Source organism: Muntiacus reevesi, chromosome 18 (assembly GCF_963930625.1).
Source record: "Muntiacus reevesi chromosome 18, mMunRee1.1, whole genome shotgun sequence".
In the NCBI taxonomy this organism is placed as follows: Eukaryota; Metazoa; Chordata; class Mammalia; order Artiodactyla; family Cervidae; genus Muntiacus; species Muntiacus reevesi.
Window position 1 is genome coordinate 8,244,787 of NC_089266.1, and position 24,231 is coordinate 8,269,017.

The 24,231-nt window shown below is 48.7% G+C and overlaps 1 long non-coding RNA gene and 2 other non-coding genes across 3 annotated transcripts; all 3 read right to left on the minus strand.

Annotated features, from left to right (window-relative positions):
• Positions 1-14,159: 14,159 nt before the first annotated feature.
• TRNAG-GCC (transfer RNA glycine (anticodon GCC)) lies at positions 14,160-14,232 on the minus strand. Its single transcript has one exon. It is a non-coding gene; the product is annotated as a tRNA-Gly (tRNA).
• Positions 14,233-18,043: 3,811 nt separating this feature from the next.
• On the minus strand, positions 18,044-20,966 carry LOC136149347 (uncharacterized). Its single transcript, XR_010659664.1, has 4 exons — positions 20,712-20,966; positions 20,440-20,563; positions 18,586-19,262; positions 18,044-18,144 (listed from the first exon to the last, which is right to left on the minus strand). It is a non-coding gene; the product is annotated as an uncharacterized lncRNA (long non-coding RNA).
• Positions 20,217-20,403, minus strand: LOC136150439 (small Cajal body-specific RNA 16). The gene has a single exon (XR_010659863.1). It is a non-coding gene; the product is annotated as a small Cajal body-specific RNA 16 (non-coding RNA).
• Positions 20,967-24,231: the final 3,265 nt, after the last annotated feature.

The window sequence follows — 24,231 nt, forward strand, 5'->3', positions numbered from 1 at the left end:
TGTGGGGTACAAGCTTCCTTGCTCCACCGCACGTGGAGTCTTCCCGGACCACGGATTGAACCCGTGTTCCCTGCATTGGCAGGTAGATTCTTATCCACTGCACCACCAGGGAAGTCTGCTCCTTGGCTTTTGGACGGTCATCTTTCCTCTGTGTGTGTCTCTGTGACCAAATTCCCCCTTTTATAAGGACGCCGGTCATATTAAATTAGGGCCCACCCTAATGGCCTCATCTTAACTGATTATCCACCTGCAATGCATGAGACCCTGGTTTGATTCCTGGGTCAGGAGGGTCCCCTGTAGAAGGGATAGGCTACCCGCTCCAGTATTCTTGGGTTTCCCTGGTGGCTCGGCTGGTAAAGAATCCACCTGCCATGCGGGAGACCTGGGTTCGATCCCTGGGTTTCGAAGATCCCCTGGAGAAGGGAAAGGCTACCCACTCCAGTGTTCTGGACTGGAGAATTCCATGGACTGTATAGTCTGTGGGGTCGCAAAGAGTCGGACACGACTGAGTGACTTTCACTTCACTTTAACTAATTGTATCTGCAACAACCCTACTTTCAAATTATGTGCTGAGGTCATGGGGGTTAGAACATCAACACGTGAATCTGGAGGGGACACAAGTCAACCCATAACCACAGGTGACACGTTTTCTCTGACCAAAGCCAGCCAGGAAGCCTGCCTGTTAAGCTGAGCACTGCACTGTCTGGGAGGGGATGGGTATGCGCCGTCACAGGGCAGTCACACAGGCTCTAATGAAATGCTGTTGAAAAGCGCCCTATCTGTGGAATGTTCCAGGCAGATTAAATATACAGCATCCAAGAAGCCAAGTGGCTTGGAAAAATGCATTTATGGCTTTAACAAAAGGTGGAGCAGTTGGACAAGCAAGCAAGGCGGCACTAATTGGCAGGCTCCTCTTGTTTTCTCCCTACAGTTGCCTGGCGGATTTGTTTAAAAAAAAAAAAAAGAAAGTGTTGAAGGCTTGAAATTAAACACTTTAAACAATGGGCTAATGTTCTCAGAGACCAGCTTTTGTTCCACCTACTGGGTTCTTTTCAATCAGCTGAAAACACCGTCTTCCCCGGGCAGGGGCACCGGAGATAAGAGGAAGGCACCGCCTTAAATGTTTCCAGAGCAATTTTCTCTCCTATCTTATCACCACCTTCAAGATGCCTTATTTTCATCTGAAGTGTGGCTCCAATCTGGGCAAGAAAAAAGTCTTTTCATCTCTCCCATTCCTCATTTTTTCCCCCCTCTTTCTTCTAAGAGAAGCTTAGGGGAAGATTTTTCTTCCACTCACCACGCTTTCGGAATCCCATAAAACACGCCGGCGGCTGGCGTGTTTTGGACTGATAACCCCCCCCTCCCATCCCACCACGTGACCCCAGCACAAGCTGTCATGGAGCCAGCGTGCGGACCTGGTGGGGGACCAACGAGGTTTGGCAGGAAGCAGGGGGTGGCGAGTGAGGGGGCGGGCAAGGAGCTGAGGGTCCCCAGTGTCCTTTGCCCACTGACACTCCCGCGAGCCCACTTCCTCTTCGGGCACCGCGGGCCCCCTCATCTCCAAGGCTGCTCCATATTTCACCCCCCATCACCAACATAACTGCCAGGCCAGCCTGACCCCTCTGCTTAGAAAGCTCCTCTTCCAAAAAAAAAAAAAAACAAAGCTCCTCTTCCTTGGAACCCTTGAAGCACAGAATGAAGGCGATTTCCAGAACAATTTAATGGGTGTTGCAGGGAAGTCATTCTAAGTCAGTCAGCCTCAGGATGGTCTGAGCTGCAAGGACCTCGAAGAACTGCCCAAGGCAAAGGGATGGAGGAGGCAAAGGGGCCCAGCTGGGGCCAGTCCTACTGCCTCCGGTCTGCAGAGGCCATCTCCAGCAGATGGAGAGAGACCGTGTTATGCCCAATGTCCGAATCCCCGAGCGGGAAGAGAGAAGGCTTCCAAGACAATGCAACTCGCAGGAAGGGAAGTTTATTACTGACTCGAGTCAGGACTCCCTGCCGCAACCAACGCAGTGGTGCGGGTCAGAGAGCCCCGAGCCCAAGCTGTTACACAAATTTATAGAGTGAGAAGCGGATTGGTTACACGTTTGCAAAACAATTTCATTGGTCAATACTTTCGCGTGGGCGGGACTTTCCTGGGGGTTTCCACCCCGTTCCTAATTTCCTAATTGGCAAACATGGGTGAAAGCTAATTGGTCCTAATTGGCAAACAGTGGTCATTGTTAAGCGAAAGCTACCTGATAGTAGGAAGGCCTACTCCTAATCTAAGTTGTGTTACTGCTGCTCGCCTCACATTGTCCTGACTCGAGTCAGTAATAAACTTCCCTTCCTGCGAGTTGCATTGTCTCAGAAGCCTTCTCTCTTCCCGCTCGGGGATTCGGACATCAGGCATAACAACCGCACATCTGGGGAGCATGGAAACACTGCTCCCAGCAGCCATGACTGATGGATGGTGTGTGGCAGGGTCAGAAGAACAAATGGGTGACGTGTCCCCAGACTCAGGCTGTCACTGGGCCACAGCGCTGCAAGATTATGGAGAATTGAGTTTGCACATGACCACCGACATCCCCGTGGCAGCTTGAAAAATGAGAACTTCTAGAGAGACAAAAACTGGACTTGGGATTCTTTTATTGAGATTCCTTCCTTCATGCATACTGTCTATCTCTCTCTGTCTCTCTGGTCCCCACACACCCATCTGTCCGTTTCTCTCTTTGTCTCTGTCTCTTTCAAGCAGTAATCACAAAGTAACATGGAAGAAGAGGTGATTTGTATTCTCCTAGCTACAAGATGACTTCAAGACTTGTGGAAATTGACCCCTCTGGAAATTGACATCTGCTGCTGGTGATGACTCAGATCCACACTTTACCACTGGGTAACACTTGAGAGCTAAGAAGATGCTCCAGTAAGCCTCCTCCCTCCTTTATAGGTCAGCTTTGCTGGTGTGTTTCTATTTTAGAGTTAGGAGATGGGTCTCACATGGGAATTATATTTCTCCAACCAACTGGTGCCAAGTTGGTTCCTGAAGCCCCCACAGTACTGGCAGCAGTTTCAGACCCCCATGTTTCTTTCCTCTAGTCCCAGGCCAGTTGGAATCTGCAGACAATAAATACCAGCTATAGACATGTGGAACCTAGGAAAGGAGGTACAGGTGTGTGGTTAGGGTTCTGCTCCCTTCCAGGCTGGGCATTAAAGAAGTTCTTCTTCACAGCCCAAAGCACCCACCCCTGCCATTCTCACCACCATCTCCAAACCTAAAAACAACCACTTGGAAGGGCTTTATACTTGATCTTACCCAAAAGGCCGAGAAGCAATCTGGAAAGCCTTTAAACCCTTTTCACCTGGGGAAATGTGTATATCTTTGCCTCCTCAGCCACTGCTTCCCTCTTCTGGAATCAAAAGAAAGTGGGGCAGGGGGAAGGAAAAATTAATAAACATATAAGCTCTCCCAGGGAACAAGGCACTGTGCTGCAAGCTTTACAAATGTTCTCAACTAATCCTTAGAACAGCCCCCAAGACAGGAATTGTTTCTAGTGTACAAAGGAGGAAGTAGACGCTTTTGAGGGAGGGTAATTAACCTGTTCAAGGTCCCTAGGCTAGGCTAGGACTGACACTCCAAACTGATCCTCTTGCTTCTGCAACCAGTTATCCCCTAAAGCTGACTAGATCCCGGTTGCAGCAGAGGAAATTCTAGCTGTTGGGACTGTCCTTCTGTGCGATATTTAGCCAAACTGCTACTACGTTAAATTTCTCCGTTCTCCGCTTCACCCTCCAACCGCTCTGTTGTCGGTAGGGTCCTGCTTCCTGTTCCCACTTCCTAGCTCAAGCAGAGCCACCGAGTTCAGTTCTTACCACCTGCTCTGCTCTTTCTGCTGCTTTCCTTGGAAAACGCCGCCCTCCAGCCGCCTCCACTGGCTCTCTGAGAACGGCCTTCCCCCGTGTCTGTGTCCCATCTGCGCTCCTGAGCCTCCAGCCCCCTGCTCAGTCCTGCCCCGGCTCACGGGGGGGCATCACCCACCTGAACGTTGCCTGTAAGGTGTGAGACGGAGGTGGGAAGTTGGTCACTGAGGCATTACGTGATTCAGGGGACAGCACATTTACTTTATTTTAAATTTTTTTTAAAAAAGAAATGCTTTATTATTATTATTTTTTTTGGTTATACCATGAAGCTAGTGGGATCTGAGTTCCCCGACCTGGGATTGAACCCCAGGCCCTCAGCAATGAGAGTATGGAGCCCTAACCGCTGGACTGTCAGGGAAGTCCCCACATATTTGTTTTAAAACCATGCCTCTCATCTCCCTCCTAACACACAAATTAATCCAATTTGGATCAGAGCTAAAAATGTAAAAAATGAAAGCATTGAAACACTAGAAGAAAATTCTGGGTGGATATTTTTGTTTTCTTTATTTTTTTAAGTTCTACCACTTTATTGCTACCAACCCATCTCACTCCACCCTCTGGCACACATGCTCAGTCATGTAACCCCACGGACTGCAGCCCGCCAGACTCCTCTGTCCATGGACTTTTCCAGGCAAGAATACTGGAGTGGGTTGCCATTTCCTTCTCCATTGTTTTCTTAATAAACTTTTTATTTTGTATTGGAGTATAGCCAATTAACAATGTTTGATGGTTTCAGGTAGGGATTCAGCCATGCACACACACATATCCATTCTTCCCCAAGCCCCTGGGTGTATACTTTTAGATTCTCAAAGTTGAGAAAGCTTTCTAGGTGTGATGGCTATAAATTCAAGTCAAAAAATTCTTAAGACATTTAAATAATATAAAGACATATGTTAAGATCTTAAGACATATATTAATACATAAAGAATATGTCTCCATATTAAGACATACAAATAATATGCCTTTATTTTTTGTGACTTAATTTGCACTTTAAGTAGGCTAGGGGAGACTCAGATCTCCATTAGTTAAGGCTTGTACCTCAAGTTCTAGGTCTTTAAACCATGCTGGTAGAGAAGATAAAGCTCAAACTGGGAAATTTTAAGCAGAAAAGTAGGGAAAAGACCCAGAAAGGAAGCAAACATTTGGTTTCTTTGAGCTCATAAGCGTAAATTCTCTCTTTTAGCTGTATTTCCATGGTTTTATGGACTTCCCAATTGGTGTTAGTGGTAAAGAACCCGCCTCCCAATGTAAGAGATGCAAGAGACTCAGGTTTGATCCCTGGGTCAGGAAGATCCCCTGGAGGAGGGCATGGCAACTCACTCTAGTATTCTTGCCTGGAGAATCCCAAGGACAGAGGAGCCTGGCAGGCTACAGTCCATAGGGTTGCACAGAGTCAGACACAACTGAATCAACTTAATATTCAGGCACGCATGGTTTTACAAGCCACATGGATCACACATAACCTGAAGTCAAATCTTCAGAGTGGAAAGGGAGCTGAGGTTACACCTCACTCAGGGGGGTTCCAGTGATAAAAGGTGTACACTACGCCTCAGTGTATCCTTGCAGATAGCCATCCAACAGAGCTCTCCTTTCTTCTTCCTTTGTCAAAAAGGTGAAATTGGCTTGTAACATTTCCCCCGGGGTAGAGGAGCTGGGGTAGAGAGAAAATATGAGGATTGGAATCAATTGTGTAGCTGGTTTATTGAGCATCTCAGACTCGGGGATATAAACATAAAACGGTTTTATATTTTCTCTAATCAATGCCGTCAGCTGCACTTTGTCAAATTCTGCTTTCTGTCTCCTACTGAGAGCCCAGGCAGATCCCGCTGTTTCCCCATCACTTTCAGTTATTACAAATCCTTCTGGCTTTAAATCACTACCTCACATCGAGCTCAGATCTCTCGAGGGTCCCAGGCTCCTGCCCAACTCAGCCAAGCCTTTGAGACAGGAGTGGAAGGGACTCACCGCCCATCGACTATGTCTTTGTCTGGTCCATCTGCCCCAGGCAGCTTCTGCTCTCAAGGTGGTCTCCATGGAGACCAACATCCCCCCCCCCCCCCCCCCCCCCCGCCCTGCCGAGTTTCCTCGGGTGCTGTTCAGACTCACTCTGGACATCATCTGCATCCTCTGCTGAAAAGAATGTCTACATGTCTCCTCACGCTCTCCCTCAGTGGTCCACTTGAGGGCAGCCTGGACAATCCCTGACTCCCGCCTCTTCTCCCATCACTGTCATTGACCCGGAACCACAGGAGTCAATGAGAACCTCTACAGTTCCTTCTAAGCCCTGTGAAGACACAGGTCAGTGGGTCCTCTATCCTTTCTTCCTGGGCCATCTCATCACAGTCCCCACTTGCCCAGCCTTCACCAGCTGCTCCAGCCACATTCCTGCCCTCAGAACGCTCCAGGTGGAAGCAGACATCTGCTTCTATATGTTTTACACACAGAACTCTAGAGGATGCAGACCGAGCTCCCCTGGGCATGCCTCCTCTGTGCCCCAGCCTGTCTTGAGAAAGGAGTCGAGAAGATTGTAGATTCACAGCAGCCTGACTGGGAGAGAGCTGCCCGCGGCCTCTCCTTGTGGGGACCCCCAATTCAGAGCTGTCCCCTCGGAGCCCCACTTGGTGAAGATTTGCTTGCAAGGGAATCGCTCCCTCTCTTGGTTTGGGTTGAAGCATAGAGCACTTCTCTCACCATCTGCTAGAATGACAGGACTCTAGAGTAAACCCATAGCGACTGCTCATAATGAATAATGATTAACCATCATAGATTAAATACCTACCATCAAAGCCACCCCTATACATCATTTCATTTCCCCAGAAGGAAATATTTTATTGTTCCCTCCATCTTAAGATGAAAAAGTTGAGGCTTAGGGGGAAATCAAACCATGGCCAGTGGACCAGACCTAGCCCACCATCTGTTTTTCTGTGGCCCACAGCTAAGAATGGTCTTTACATTTTTAAAGAGTTAAAAAAAAAAAAACCTCAAAAGCGGAATCCATTGTGACAAGAATCATGTGAAATTTAACTTTCGATGTCCTGGGACTTCCCTGGTGGTCCAGTGGCTAAGACTCTGAGCTCCCAATGCAGAGGGCCCAGGTTCCGATCCCTGGTCAAGGAACGAGATCCCACACGCCACAACTAAGACTGAAGATTCTGCAAGTCGCGACTAAGACCCAGTGTGGCCAAACAAATAAATAAATTCTATTAGATCCAACATCACTTATTTGTTTATGTACTGTCTGCAGCTGCTCCCATATCATAATGGTGGGGTTGAAGAGTTGCATCAGAGACCAACGGCCTACAAAGTCCAGACTATTTACTCTCTGGTCCTGTAAAGGAAAGTGAGTCACCCCCGCCAATATTTATTTTTCTAACTCCTGAGTCGGCTGGGATTATCTCCAGGCTGCAGGATGGCTCTGGCTTGGCTCCGCTTGCCTCCTCCTGGGACCAGACTCCCTGAGTCTTCTTCTCAGAGAGATGGAGGACATGTAAACCAAACACACCACACCCTAAAGCCCTCAGTTGGACCAGACTCCCACGTCCCGTGTACCCTGCTCACTCTAGCAGGATGGGCTGCAAAGCCACATGCCCAAAGGGCAACAATTTCTCATTCTGATACTGGGAGGGAGTAAAGAATTAGAAGCAAAGATTTCACCGACCACAGCTGCAGACCCAGGATTTGCAGTCAGGGTTGTCTGACTGCGTGCTCAGCTCTCTGCTACACTGACTTCCGTCCTGGGCAAATTATTAGAGGTACCATAAAGGAAAAAAAATGGGAAAGCCATGAAGAAAAGTATGCCGAAAGATGTTATTACCGAGTCCAAGTTCATACTGCTTGCCACACGACAGACCAATAAATCCAGAGATGAGTTGTTGGGGCAAAGAATAGTGACTTTATTCGGAAAGCTGTCAGACCAAGAAGATAGTGCACTTGCATCACAAAGAACCTTGCTGAGTCAGAATTCAGGCTTCTTTTATACTGAAAGGGGAGAGAGTGAAGTCAAACACGTCTAGTCAGCTCTGGGGGGGAGGTGTGCATTTCCTCCTCCCTGCAGTCATTGACAGGTGGGCCTGGTCAGAATGTTGCCTATGAGCTAAACAAAGGTGCGTGCATGCGTGCTAAGTTGCTTCAGCCGTGTCCGACTCTTTGCGACCCCACTCTTTGTAGCCCGCCAGGCTCCTCTGTCCATGGCATTCTCTAGGCAAGAATACTGGAGTAGGTTACCGTGCCCTCCTCCAGGGGATCTTCCTGACCCAAGGATTGAACCCACATCTCCTGTGTCTCTTGCATTGGCAGGCGGTTCTTTACCAGCAGCACCAGTCGGGAAGCCCCTAAACAAAGGTATTTTACCTTAGAGCTCATTACCCGGGAGGCAGGGTTCCCAAAGATGGGCCATTATGTGTAATTTAAGCTTATAGGCAACATCCCTTTAGTGATGAGCTCAGAATACAAAGATTCTTTCCTATTACAATGTTTCATCATTCTCTACCCAGAAGGGCTCTTCCCGAGCACCACCCGGTACCACCCAGCACATCACCGTGTATGAAGTCACCGGAAGAGACAGCCACTGTAAATAAAGTCAAAACGGCTGCTAAAAACCCTTGGGAAGGCTCCGCAAGTGCTCGCAAGAGCAGTATATCCTTCAGGACTACCACTGTCGATAACTGAACACACGCTGACAGGAAGTAGAAAAATTCTGAAGACTGTCATTTCAATTACCCAGCAGGCATTCACAGTGCAAGCTTCTTTCAGAGTCAGAATATAAATAAGTCATGTATGTCTGCAAGCCCTTACAAGTGAGAAGAAGGAGACGGGAGAATAAAACTTTACGATTACCCCTCTACCAGTTTTTTTTTTTTTCCTTTTCACCGAAGCAGCAAGCAGCAGACCCACTCCAGAGTCTCCCGGTGGTGAAATCTGAGGCCTCAAGGGAGCCAGGATCCATTAAGTATTTTTTGTGCTGAGTGACAAGGCTGGAAGCAGCATGGGAGAGGATGATGAATAGATGCCCCAGCATCACAGCAACCTCAATGAGGCTCCTGCGGCCCGAAGTTGATTCTCCATATCATAATGGAATCAGACACTTGCCAAGAAATCGACAGGAGGGAGGAAGAGTTTATAAAACATGCGCATGCTACTCGTCCTGCGGTTGCTGTTCTGAAAGAAAGACAAGAGACCAAACATGGTGAAGAATTCGGTGACACCGACATGTTGTAACCCATGGTGAGATGGGGTAGGTTCTCTTTTCAAGTTCCACTGAGAATCAAAGAAGCTGAGAAACGGTGGACATAGATGATCTCTGAATAACTACATTAGAAATACGGTACTTGATGAGACGTCTTCTCAGTTCAAATCCCTACAGTCATTGTCCTGAATGGTGTTCCAGGCCAAAATCAAGTATTTCTGGGCAAGTATCTTTACCTACCTACATAGAGGAATAAGAACTACTTATCAAGAATGCATTTGTACCAGGCACAAGCTGTTTTATAAACTAGATTCCATTTAACCCTACCTTCAAGGTGGGCCTAACTCGGCCCTGGGTGCACATGGAAAGACTGAGCCTGGAACAGAAAGGCTCAGTGACTGGCCCGAGGCAGCCCATGCATCTTAACTCTTGATTCATTGTAAATTGCTGTCATCTGTACACTTCCCCTGAAGAACTCAGCGTACGTATCATTCAGTTCAGTTCAGTTCAGTCACCCAGTCGTGTCCGACTCTTACACCCCATGAATCCCAGGACGCCAGGCCTCCCTGTCCATCACCAACCCCCGGAGTTTACTCAAACTCATGTCCGTCGAGTCGGTGATGCCATCCAGCCATCTCATCCTCTGTCGTCCCCTTCTCCTCCTGTCCCCAATCCCTCCCAGCATCAGGGTCTTTTCCAAGCAGTCAACTCTTCGCATGAGGTGGCCAATGTACTGGAGTTTCAGCTTCAGCATCAGTCCTACGTATCATTAGCTAGACCTATTTCTTTATATTTTTTTACTTTAAAAATTTTTTTTTTATTTTTTTACTTTTGAGATAAAATTTACACACAATGAAATGCCCAGATCTGAAGTGCACACTCACTATGTCTTGACAAATTTGTACATTGTTTAACCAAACCTCTATCACTATATGGAGTGATTACATCCATATAGTGGTATTACCTCCCCCCAGAAAGTTCCCTTCTGTATCAATAAATTTCCACTCCCAACTCCCGGAGGCGAAGGAGATGTGATAATGTGCAGATGATGGATCGTATCAGATCCACTGGTCTCAGCAGATACTCCATCATCTGGAAGCATCTGAACTCAAGAGAGCAGGAGGCTGGCTCATCAGAGGTTCATGGAAGGGATGACCCAGAGGGATGGGATGGGGAGGGAGGTGGGAGGGGGGTTCAGGATGGGGAACACATGTAAATCCATGGCTGATTCATGTCAATGTATGGCAAAAACCACTACAATATTGTAAAGTAATTAGCCTCCAACTAATAAAAATAATTTAAAAAAAAAAAGAGGTTCATGGAAGCTACCTGATAAGGAGGAACCTCCCGCAGCACTGCTGTGCTGTCTTCCAGGATTTGGGAGGTGCACCAGACTGATGGCAGATATGTGGTGCTGTGTCCACAGTGCTAGAACACATTGGCACCACCCAGAGCTGTGAATACAGGCGCAAGAGTCACTGGGGCCATCTTGGAGCTGGTTGTCACACCTGAGTACAAGTAACTCCTTGGTACTTCCTAACAACCCAGAAGTACCAGGGAGTTAATGTCAAGAAGTCAACTTGGATCCATGGGGGACAGGAGCCAGTGAAATAGTGCTTCCTGTCTGTCCTTCTGGGCAGACAGTTCTGAGATGCATTTCATAAGGCTCCTGAGAAGGTCCTGGTCAAACCAGACACCAGTCACCACCAGCAGTGATAAAACTGATGATGCATCTGGAACTGGTTTTTCCTCCTCACCTGTTCTCCACATCCCTCACTCTTGCCCACTGGGATTACTTCCCAAATAAGTATTACTTCCCAAATAAGATTACTTCCCAAATAAGCTTGGGAAGATTACTTCCCAAGCCTTTATCTCTGGCTCTGGTGTGAATATGTATGTGTTGTGTAGAGTGGGGAGCAGAATTAAGACTAAGACAACTCTGTAGTATTTGTTGTTGCCTGTTTCTTCATTAAGGTATAATTTTATACACTAAAACCCACAGCTCTTAAGTGTCCAGTTTGATGAGTTTTGACAAATACATATACATCCATGCTACTGACACCCCCCAATCACTGTAGTCTTGCCGGCGCCCGAGAAATCTCCCTTGTACTCTTTTTCAGTCGAGCCCCAGCCCCAGCCCCCAGAAACAACCACTATTCACATATCTATTCCTAGATTCATCTTGTCTGTTTTGAACTTTATATAGATAGACTAAATAGGCCATATAGTCATTGTGATGGTGGATGGAAAAGAATAGAAAATTCCTTGTCACTCTCTGACAAGAAGTCGGGTCTATTCCCCTTTCTCTTGAATCTGGCTGTCCCCGTGACTTGTACTGACAATAAGATGCTGTAGAAGCGGTCCTGTGATCTCCACGGCTGTGATTTAAGGAGTGTGCAGCTCCGGCGTTCTCAAACCTGGATGCCCGTTCTGGGGGCTGGTGCTGGCAGAAGTGCTGGCAGCCGCTGGAGAAGGGCCATGAAGGTCTGAAGCAGCGTGTAGGAGGTGTCCAACAGGGCATCGAGATACAGGAGATGCCGCTAACACAGTACTTAAAGGGCGCCGGAAATCCCTAAAAATAAGAAAGGTGAAAAGTATAAGTCAAGCAGGCAATTCAAAGTATAAGTCAAGCAGGCAATTCAAAGAGCCAGGGAAAAAAAGACAGCAGAGTAAAACTTAAGAAAGTTAGATATCTAATGAGATGGATGAAACAGGAGCCCATTATACAGCGTGAAGTAAGCCAGAAAGATAAAGACCATTACAGTATACTAACACATATATATGGAATTTAGAAAGATGGTAATGATAACCCTATATGCAAAACAGAAAAAGAGACACAGCTGTACAGAACAGACTTTTGGACTCTGTGGGAGAAGGCGAGGGTGGGATGTTTCGAGAGAACAGCATCGAAACATGTATATTATCTAGGGTGAAACAGATCACCAGCCCAGGTGGGATGCATGAGACAAGTGCTCAGGCCTGGTGCACTGGGAAGACCCAGAGGGATCGGGTAGAGAGGGAGGTGGGAGGGGGGATCGGGATGGGGAATACATGTAAATCCATGGCTGATTCATGTCAATGTATGACAAAAACCACTACAATATTGTAAAGTAATTAGCCTCCAACTAATAAAAATAAATGAAAAAAAAAGTGAGATAAAAGAAATAACAAAGGCAAATGCAAAAACTCATGAAATAGAATACTGAGAGCATCAATAAAACTTTTTCTTTGAAAAACTTCAGCCAAGAATAAAGGTAAAAAAACAGTATCAAGAATGGAAAGGGGATCTAATTCCATGGGGGAGACATTTAAAAATTATTTACAACTCCTATGGGGACTTCCCTGGGGGTCCAGTGGTTACAACTCTACTCTTCCAATGCAGGGAGGGCAGGTTCAAGCCCTGGTTGGGGAACAAGGATCCCACATACTGCAGGTCCTGGCCAAAAGCGGTAAAGAATCTGCTTGCTGATGCAGGAGACACAGGTTCAATTCCTGGGTCGGGAAGATTCCCTGGAGAAGGAAACGGCAACCCACTCCAGTATTCTTGCTTGGGAAATCCCATGGACAGAGTAGCCTTGCGGGCTACAGACCATGGGGTTGCAAAAGAGCTGAATGTGACTTAGTGACTAAACAACAACAACTATAAACGACTCTCTGTGACTACATCTGAGTCTAGTTGGGGAGACGGGGAGGATTGGCCAGCACCAGGCGGTGGACACAGCAGGAGGCCCATGAAGGCTGAGGGAGCAGGAAGGTGCACCCCAGTCCCCCTGAGAGGGGCTAAATTATAATTTTCAAAAGTTGAACACAGCACTTTCACACATAAAATGGACATGTGTAAGTCATTGTTTCCAGCTCATTAATTAATGAGGGAGCTGATAAGATGTTAAGACCAGCTGAAAGGAAAATCTGAAAAGCAGCCATGTAGACAGGCAATCTGGAACGCTCGACCAAATTTGCTAACAGATGCAGAACAGGTCGATGGGGCAATAAAAGGTAATGTTTGAGGTCGTCTTTTCCAGATGAAAGAAGCCAATCCTATCTGTGTGGGATGAGATCCATTTGCACCGTTGTGGACAAGAACTGTTTCCATTTTCCACAGCCCAATTTCTTCCCCATCTGAGCTGTAGGACAGCCTCTTCAAAAGAAAGATAAAGGTACGGGTAACCCCTGGGGATGGGCTGCACCTGGCCCGCCCAGGGTCTCCTGGCCCATTTGCAAGTTTCGGGCAATTTTTCTAGACAGGGGATTATCTCGGTCTGTTCACACCTGCAGGACAGAGAGCGCCTCAAACCAGGGCGTTAGAATGACCCATGCAATGTCGAAAGATCCGGATCCCAGGCCACACCCCAGACCCTTCAAAATCTGTATCTCTTGTCAGTGGTGCCTGGAGGCAGAATACTTATTGTTTACTTATTTGGCAGCACCAAGTCTTGGTTACAGCATCAGTTCAGTTCAGTTGTTCAGTTGTGTCCAACTATTTGCGACTCCATGGACTGTAGCACGCCAGGCCTCCCTGTCCGTCACCAACTCCCAGAGTTTACTCAAACTCATGTCCATCGAGTCAGTGATGCCATCCAGCCATCTCATCCTCTGTCGTCCTCTTCTCCCGCCTTCAATCTTTCCCAGCATCAGGGTCTTTTCCAATGATCAGTTCTTTGAAAGAGGTGGCCAAAGTATTGGAGTTTCAGCTTTAGCATCAGTCCTTCCAATGACTATTCAGTACTGATTTCCTTTAGGATGGACAAGTTGGATCTCTTTGCAGTCCAAGGGACTCTCAAGAGTCTTCTCCAACACCACAGTTCAAAAGCATCAATTCTTTGGCACTCGGCTTTTAGTCCAACTTTATAGTTGGACTTTATAGTCCAACTCTCACATCCATACATGACTGCTGGAAAAACCATAGCTTTAGCTAGAAGGACCTCTGTCTAGGGTAGAAATTAGGTCCCTGGCTTTGAGAGCATGGAGTCTTAACCACTGGACCATCAGGGAAGTACAGAGAAGTCTCTTATTTATTTTTTTAATATTTTATTTATTTACGTTGGCCCCCTTGTGTGGCACGTGGGAATCTTAGCTCCCTGGCCAGGGATCGAACCTGGGTCCCCGGCGTTGGCAGCACGGAGTCTTAACCACTGAACCACCAGGGAAATCTGCATAGGGATCTTTAAAGCTCCAGGTGATTCAGAAGTGCAATCAAAGTTGAGAACCACTGACCAGAGGACATCCAAGCAGGAGCTACGAGCTAGCAGCTCACCCTCCTCTCCCAACCCCTCCTCGCCCCCTCCCAGCCTCATCCCCTGCCCTAGCCTGCCCATCCCTCCGCTCCTCTCCCCAGGCCTGGCATTGTGCCTCGGGGGCCAGTCACCCCTACCGCCATGCAGAGGGGGCCGAGGACACCTCCCCTTCCAAAGCCCCCTCCCCTGGAGGTTAGTCCCAGGAGACGGCCTCTTGAAAGTGTTTTGCTCCTGGACACAGAAGTAACCACAGCATGAAAGCAGCAAATAAGAAGAAATCTATCATCCTTAGGAAATTGGTTGGGGCCGCCCCGCAGAATCACAGCAATCAGAGGGGCCCTTCAAGTGCCCGGCGAAATGAGTAGGGTTTTTTTTTTCCCCCCCTGAGGTTGTAACTCACTCTTTTTTTTCTTTTTTTTTTTTTCCATTTATTTTTATTAGTTAGAGGCTAATTACTTTACAACATTGTAGTGGTTTTTGGCATACATTGACATGAATCAGCCATGGATTTACATGTGTTCCCCATCCTGAACCCCCCTCCCAATGAATAGGTGTAATAGTGATGCACCAGCTGTCTCCAGGAACTTGTAAGCACGAGGTGGGTGGGCTGTGGGGCTGCCCCTACCTCTCTGGCAAGGGCTTAGATCGGGCACTTGGGGGCCTCAGTCCCCAGCGGCTCCTTTCACAAAAAGCAGGATGGAGCCGATCTCCTTTGAGACTCCAGATAGGTTTTCAGCCAAGCTCGCGTTCCATCCTGGAGAGCAACCTGGGGAGGCTGACTGGGAGGGCAGGGCTGGCCTTGACTGGAACTGGCCAGCTTTCCTGGCAGCCAGAACCGAGTGAGCTGACCAGCCAGAGGATGGAAGGGGAGAGGAATGGCTGGTTGGGAGTCCTGCCCCTGGAATGACCTTGAAGACATCCCAGATCCCCGCAGACTGTGGGGGCAGTCAGGCATTTGGGGATGCCCACTAGCATTTGTCCAGTGACCTCGGGCAAGCCTGAGCCTCTAAAAGAGCAGCACAGTAACACCTAGGCCCTGAGGTCGTGCTGAAGATCAGATGACACCAAAGACAGGAAAGCCAGCCTCCACAGTGTGATCTCCCTCCCTCCCTCCCTGGACATCTGAGAATCAGGGCAAAGGCTTGACTCGCCTGCAGGTCTCAGATGTGCCCCTTCTGTGGCGGCAGCCACACGTGACCACTGAGACTCAGAATGGGGCTGGGGTAAACCTAGACGAGCCATGAGTGTAAAATACACACTGGGTTCTGAAGATCCAATTTTTTAAAAAAGCAAAATGTCTAATAATTTTTGTATGATTGCACATTGAAACTATTTTTGGCACATGCGTGTGCATGCATGCCAAGTAGCTTAAATTGTGTCCAACTCTTTGCAACCCCATAGACAGAGGAGACACCATTCCTATACCATTCCCCAGGCAAGAATAACTGAAGTGGGGTGCCATGCCCTCCTCCAGGGGGTCTTCCTGACCCAGGGATCGAACCCAAGTCTCTTATGTCTCCTGCATTGGCAGGCGGGTTCTTTACCACTAGCGCCAACTGGGAAGCCCATTGTTGACATAATGAGGTTAAATAAACTATTACAGGTAATTTCATGTTTCACTTTTTTAACATGGCTATCACCAATCTAAAATTTCTTGTGTGGCTTGCGTTACCTCCAGTACTGTCAAGGGTCCTCAGGGCCACCATGGGACTCTGCTCTGGCCCCAGCTCCTCGGTATGTCCTGCCAGCTGCCATGGCTGCAGAGCCCCAGACTGACTCCGTGAAGCCCACACGACGCGGTGGACCATAAGGCACCACAAACTGTAATCCAACACACCTGGGCGCCTCTGCCCCACCTCGCCCCCCCCCCACCCCCCAGGCCACCTTCCCTGCATGTGCGAGCAATTCTTCAGGAACTGCAGGCCACACTCTGCCCCATCTTCGCTTAGGGAGACTTTGCGAATGGCCCTGGGGACTGAAAGGCCTGTTTTCCAAGAGGTTTCCACTCCTGAGGACTCAGAACTTCCTGGCCCTTGCTCTGTACATCGTGTTGACACTGGTAGTACCTTCCCAGCCCCACGCCCACTTCCTCTCACAGGGCTGTGCAGAGGATTTTGCCTTGGTTGGGGTTGCCAGATAAAATACAGAATACCTTGTGAAATCCGAATTCCAAACCAACAACAGAATTTTTTTTAAGTCTTAGTATATCCCATGCAATATTTAGGATATACTAAAAAAAGAAAAAAAAATTTCATTTATCTGAAATTCAAACTTAACTTGGGCAGCCTGTTTTGATTTGCTAAACTCAGCAGCCCTGCTTGGAGTTAAGTCTCTGGAGTGGGGTTTGGGTGTGTAGTGTTAACAGCATCCAACCTGGGTTCAGGGTCTGCCTCTGGCAGTTCTGCATCCCTAACCTCAAGGCCTCAGTTCTCTCATCTGTACAATGGAGATGACAATCAGGGTCCCCGCTTCATATGACTGTCGTGGGGTGAGATGAGATCAGCCACAGAAAACCTGGCCTGTCCCACGTACTCCCCTGCTGTGAGGAAGCGGAGACAGGGCAGCAGGCCAAGGCACAGCCGTCAAAGCCAGGGCAGGAGGCTCTCCTCCCCGCAAAGGAGGTGTGCTGGGGGTTCAGGTACAGAGGTGCACACTGCCCACGACACTGCAGCATTCCAACTCTGGGACCCCAGGACCCCAAGGGGAAGGGCTCGGCTGGGTGGGTTTGGAAAGCAGCCTTTGTCTGCTGAACCCTGGGACTGCTCGAGCCCCCTGACCTCAGTGAGGACAGACAGGGCCACTCAGATATGTGACAGGGCTTTGCGAGGTTCTCCTGGGCCTCTCTGGACCACCACACTGGAAGAGATGGGCGGAAATCACCCAGCTAAGCATCAGGCAACCCGCCAAGCACTCCTGGGCTTGTCTCCTCCTCTGGATCGTGACTTCTGCAAGCCATGTGGGGACAGAGTGGTGACACAGGGGGTAAGCTTGACAAGGCCGGTGGAGCAGGCTCTGGAGGGCCTTGAATGCCAAGTTAACTCTACAGAACTCATGTAACAATCTATCACAAATGTTTGCCTGGGCCTGGAGTCAGGTGTACAACCACTGACAGCAAGCCAGAGATTACAGCTTGGCCTGGACCGGGGACCTTTCTAAACAGCAAAAAAACTTACAACCACAACAGAAGGATGGCCTGACAGTCTGAGGATGGCACTACCACCATCACAGCTCAAAACACAGGCTGGTTTTCCTTCTCCACATCAACAGAGGGAGAAACATTCGAAGATACTGGGACTCAGGAGAATTCTCTGCGGGGAAGTATGGCCCCATCCAGTGCCAGCAGAGCCCGCAAGCTCTGTAACACAAAGCCCCCAGACCCTGCGATGTGTATGCGCCCTGGGTGTGAGCTAGAGGTGGGGGTTCCTCGCCTGCTGAGAAGCATGGGTGAGAGTGGGGTGCTCAGGGCCTAAGTCACAGGTCCAGGGCACCAGCAGCCAGGAGGGCGTGTGACCTTGAGTTACTCTTTGGTAGGAAACTGAGCTGCCCACGGTGCCCCCTGGAGGCCAAGGGCACACCCTCAGCAGGTGTTCACTGAGCGCAGAAGGTGTGACATGTCTCCTTGGGGTCTGACTCCTTTCATTTATATTCATACAAAACAGGATCTTAAGCAGGTCAGCATTCAAAAATTATGTAGATAAGAATGAAATCAGACAAACTCAGAAAGTCCTAAAACACAACTACTGTATTTCAGGCACAGAGAACCAGGCAGAAACAAACTCAGCAGGTTTTCACTCAGCAAGCACACGCCTCTTCCAGTGAACTCACCTGCAAAGAAAGTACAGTACATCAGTTCTTCGTTCAACTTCAGCAAGTCTGAATATTCATGGAATTTAAAACTGTTTTAACACAATAAAAAACCCTTCAAAAGCTAAAATCTACCTTCCCCCAGAACACGATGTGGCTGGTGCCCACCCTGCAGTGACCCAGTGGCCCCCCTCCTTCCAAGTCTACAGGCTCCATCCCAGTGACTCCCTAACAACCCCCACCACCACCCCAAGCACACTCGGGCATCCACCCACCGCCACGTGGGGCCCTCAGAAGCTTGCCCATAGCAGGCACAGTAAACCACCCTCTGACAAAGCCCCCCACAACTCAATACCAGCCCATCTATCCCTACATTCTCCTCCCGTTCTCTCTCACTGTGTAGACCCCCAGTTTGGCCCCAACTCTTGAGCTCCCCAACCCTCTCACTTTCACACTTCCCACCTTCTGTCACATTTCATCAGCTGGAAACGGCCTTCACTTCCTCACAGGGTTACATCCTGCCAGGTCCCACTGAAAACTCGAATTCTTGGGGTCCAGCACTTTCTGCTGTCTACCTCTCTGCACCCCAAACCCCAGAACACCAGGGACCACGCTTTTCTTGACATTCCTCCAAAGCAGAGGCGTAACGCTTTGACTGCTGTAGGTACTTCAATGTGATGAAGGATCGCTTCTCCATCAGTGTGCTGACAGCAAAACAGGCAAAGACAGGAGGAGGAATGATGCTTCACGGAGTAGGCTGAACCACACCAAGAAAATAAAGATGAAAAGCAGTTCCACTGGTAGTTACTGTGTGAGATCCCCAGGAAAGACCAACAAGAGGATTCTCTCCAAGTGGAACTCGTCTTGGCCTCTGTCCAGGAAGTGAAAGGGCTCGGGTGTCACGATTCCAGTAAGGGTGGCACTGCCCTTCCAGTAACATCTTAGACCTGCACTGTCCCACGCAGCAGCCACTAGGTACACATGGCCATTTATGTTTAAATTAAAATTTCAGGGACTTCCCTGGCGGTCCAGTGGTTAAGAATCCACCTGCCAATGCAGCAGACACAGGCTCCATCCTTGGTCCAAGAAGAGTCCCACATGCCATGGACCAGCTAAGCCCAGGTGCCACAACAAAGACCCTGTGCAGCCAAAAAAGAAAAATAAAACAAAATGTCACTCCAGGATCACGGCCGCCCTACTGGACAGTACAGATATAGACCGTTTCCAGCATCACAGAGAGTTCTGACTGCCGCTCTGTACACAGGGCTCTTTTGAAATTACAGCTTTTAGCACATCATCTTTGTTGAAGCTGAAACTCCAACACTTTGGCCACCTGATGCGAAGAACTGACTCATGGGAAAAGACCCTGATGCTGGGAAAGATTAAGGGCAGGAGGAGAAGGGGACGACAGAGGATAAGATGGTTGAATGGCATCACCGACTCAGTGGACATGGGTTTGGGTGGACTCCGGGAGTTGGTGATGGACAGGGAGGCCTGGCATGCTGCGGTTCATGGGGTTGCAAAGAGTTGGACACGACTGAGCGACTGAACTGAACTGAGCACATCATCTTGTTTAAAACCCACACTGACCTCCTAATATTCTCAGGACAAAGCCCCAAATCCTCACATGAGCCACAAGCGCTGTGTAGCCTGTCCCTCCCCCACCTTTTCACACCATTTTCCACTTTACGTTCTAGGCTACAGTGGCCTTTTTCTCAGTTCCTCCACTAGCCATACTAGCTAGGCCACTGGACCTTTGTACATGCGGCCACCTGCCTTCCCACCAAACTCCTATGCATCCTTCAGAGCCCACTCAAGGGTCTCATCCTCAGGAAAGCCTTCCAGTCTCCATCAGGTTCTTTGAGACACACATTCTTGTAAGGCTGTACTTTCCTTCAGAGCATTAATGTCAACTTGAATTACACTCTCTTTAGGGTTATCTCCGCAACTAGGGTGTAGTTTCCTGAGAACAAGGTCTGTAACATCTCTGTGTCCCTAACACTTAGCATGGTACCTGGTCAAAGTATCATAAAATATTGAATAAAACAAATATACATGAACACTGTTTATAGGTTTTCTTCTTTCAGCGAACGTTCTGTTTGCAGTATCATACATGATCATCAAACTGCTGTTAGAATGCTCACACCTGTTACTGCAAATTCAAAACCCAGGAAAAAGTTCTCCTAGGAATTTACTTTAGGTCAGGGTCGGGCTGCCTGGTACAACGTTGCACCCACAACTGGGCAGGTTCAACAACACAGGAGCCTCTCCCCAGACCATCGGCCTCAGGACCCTGCGTCTCCACCCTTAACCTACCTGGATTCCCCCAAACTGACGTCACTCCGAATATGCTCTAGGCTCACCGCAGAGGAGTAGCAAAGATTGCAATGCCTTCATCCAATCGCCGGGGGCCAGAGAGCGTTCATCTTCTGATAAAGCCCTGGGGAAAGAGATGAACACCATGTGCTCTAGGGATAAGTTTCGTGGATGTTTACACCCCACCCCACCCCCAAGACTCATGCTGGCTTTCCAGCCCGGGATCCAAGACTTTTCTAAGGGGTGCAGCGCCTCCTACTGCAGCCCCTCACCCCGATCCTGCTGCCTGCTTTTGGCCTCTCCCGTCCAAGGCCCAATTTCTATGCTGGGAGTGATTCCTGAAGTCCGCTTGCCGGGAGCTTCGTCAGCGCCCCAGGGCGGGAACTGGCGCCGCGAACCAGCGTCATTCTGCGGGTTTGGGGTTCGGCCAGCGGGTGGGAGCGAGCGAGCACAGCTCCTCTGACACCACAGAACACGTGGCGTCCCTGCCTTCCCAATCTAGAGTGAAAAGTAGGTCTGAACACGCACTTCCGGCCGTAAGGGACGGCTTACCACAGAGACGGCAGCTAGAAGATCTCCTTAGCTCTGAAACTGGGTCCTCCATGGCCGCCTTAAAGGGGCCGCAGCCGCGAGATGTTGGAGAGGCGCGCCCTAACTTGGAGGGGAGGTCCCTAGAGCAAGGGAAGCAGGAGGCCAGCTAGGTTTCCGGAATGGAGCCGCATCCGGAGGCAGGGGATAGGTACAATATCACTCCTGTTTTCCAGGGAGAAAGAGCCAAGCTGCAGAGAAGGTGAATTACTCTCCCAAGTTTGGCCAGCCAGGAAGCCATTGGCCCTCTCTGTGTCCACAGCTGGGCAGGTTCAACAACACAGGAGCCTCTTCCCTGACCATCGGCCTCAGGACACTGCGTCTCCTCCCTAAACCTACCTGGAACCCCCCAAACTGACGTCACTCCGAATTTGCTGTAACCAGCAATCTTGGAATCTGCCTTTAGGCAGGGCGGGCACTCCGGTCAGCCACGGGCCCCCTCCACTCCCTACTGTTTAACCCCGATTGTTCACATTTATAGCACCTGCGGTCCCAGGAGGGTGCTTGAATTTGTGACTTGAGGTCTCCAGGCTAAAACCCCCAACTTCTTGGCATTCAAATCCTTCAGAATCTAGCCTTGTTTGCCATCACTCTCTCCCTTCCTCAAGTACAGAGAACTTCTCACCATGCCCCCTCAACTCCCAGCTCCTCCAGCCTCACCTTCCCGCAAGGCTTGAAGGACAGGGTTTGTTTTTGTTCGTGTAGTTCCTCACAGAGCCCGCACCTGCCTGCTGCCCGCTGCAGGTGCCGAGTGACGTGGGAGGAGGTGAGGCAAGCCGTCAGACAGACTGTTTTGCTACTTACCATGTGGTTTAACCTCATGGGCCTCTGTTTCTCTGTATGTGACATAAAAGGGCTGCAGCAGGTCCCAGCCTTCATTTATTAGTAAACCTCTGTTTTTAGATGCAATATTTTTCAGAAATCCAGTAGTTAAAACTTTTTAAAACCCAACAACAAAGGCAAAAAAAAAAAAAATACCAACCATTAAAAAATGGACAAATAATTCAAAACTTATCTCCAAAGAAGACATTCAAATAGCTGATAATCACATGAAAAGATGGTTAACGTTGGGACTTCCCTGGTGGTCCAGTGGTTGGGAATCCATCTGCCAGTGCCGGAGACATGGGTTCAATCCCTGGTCCAGGAAGATCCCATGTGCCTCAGAGCAACTAAACCTGTGTGCCACGACTACTGAGCCTACACTCCAGAGCACTTATGCCACAACTAAGGAAGCCCCAGCACTCAGGGGCCCGTGCTCCACAACAAGAGAAGCCGCCACAATGAGAAGCCTGTGCACTGCAAGGAAGAGTAGCCCCTGCTTGCTGCAACTAGAGAAAGCTGTGTGACACAACAAAGATCCAGCGCAGCCAAAAATAAGCAAATGGATAGTTTTAAAAAAAAAAAAGATGGTCAGCGTCTTTAGTCATCAGGGAATACACATCAAAACCACGATGAGATTCCATTCATATCTAGTAGGATGGCTAGAAGCAAAAAATCTGAAAATGAGAACTGATGGGGAAGAACACGAGAGAGCCCAGAGGGAGGGAGAAGCCAGATGACAATCAGGAGCTCAGTGTGGCTCTTTCCCTGGTGGCTTTCCTGATGGGGGCGCCTGGTAATTTTCCTGGAGAAATGCCTGGGATGGGAGGGAGTGTGCCTAGAATAGCAGGAATGCCTGGGCTCAATGGAATTTTTAGTGATCCAGATATTTGCTTGCAGCCATGCAGGATCCAGAAGTTACTGTGACCTTCCAGGATGTGGCCCAGAACCCGGCAAAGATGTCGAAAGCAACCCAAAGGTTATGAATCTCATCGGTAAATTGTCAGCCAAATTTGGAGGTCAAGCATAAAGCCCTTCTTTTAAGTTTATCTTTTGGGGCCTTTTTGTTTGTTTGTTTTCTCTAGGCATCATGCCCTTCTGACAAATAAAGCCCTAATGAGGGAAAAGCAACTTAGATCACTTAATGGATGTCATAATAATACAAACCAGCGTATCTCTGATCTTCTTATGAAGAAAGCTGAGGTACTTTGAAGATAATTTCTACTCCTCTGCCCCAAATGCAACTGAAACATTCTTACAGTGGTTTGCCATTAGGGTGTTCATCAGATAATGTTTTCCTACTAGAAATTTAAAACTTTAAACAGTTTTAAAAACTTAAACATATTTAGAACAAAATTTTTAAAGAATAAATAATAAAAAAGAAAATGAATGTGTGGAAAAAAGAAACTAGATAAAGTAGGAGACGCTCTAGGGAAATCAAGACAGCTCTGTGAGGCCTTGAGCTGGCCTGGTTCCAGAGGTTTCCTATAAATTCTGTGGACTGCAGGTACCTCAGACGGTATAGAATCTGCCTGCAAGGCAGGAGACCCAGGTTCAACCCCTGGGTCACGAAAATCCCTGGAGAAGGGAATGGCTACCCACTCCAGTATTCTTGCTTGGAGAATCCCATGGACAGAGGAGCCTGGCGGAACAGGCCATGAGGTTGTCAAGAGTTGGACAGGACTGAGCAGCTAACACTTTCGTAGCCCAGAAAGCAGAGGGTGCCACCATGGGACACCCCCAGGACCTTCCAGCTCTCAGGTCCTGGATCTCAGAGTGAAAGGGAGCCCTCCATAGAGTCATACACACACCCCGGCCTTGGGGGAAGTTATGGTTTAGGGGAAAGGTTTGCATGAAACCCAATGCTAGAAACCTGAAGGGGACTAGAGTTCCCGGGAACGACTAGTGACATGTAACTGTCCAGATCATTCTGCATTATTCCCAGGGAGACAGGACAGAGGGTCCTCCAGTGGAACAGTCTCTAGAATACTGAACATTAAACAAAGATGTCTTTGTGTCCTGTCCTCTTTCCATCTGCTGAGATGCTACCTGGATGTGGGGTCTTTTTTAATATACAGTTTTATTTATTTGTATCTATTCTTTACTATACTGGCTCTTTGTTGCTGCGCAGGCTTTTCTCTAGTAGCGAGTGGGGGCTCCTCTTTGTTCCAGTGCATGGGCTTCTCACTGCAGAGCACGGGCTCTGGGCACTTGGGCTTCAGAAGCTGCAGCACTTGGGCTGAGTAATTGTGATTCGAAGGCTCCAGAGCACAGGCCCAATAGTTGTGGCACATGGGCTTAGTTGATCCGTGGCAGGTGGGATCTTCCCAGACCAGGGATGGAAACTGTGTCTCATATTGGCAGGTGGATTTTTTTACCATGGTG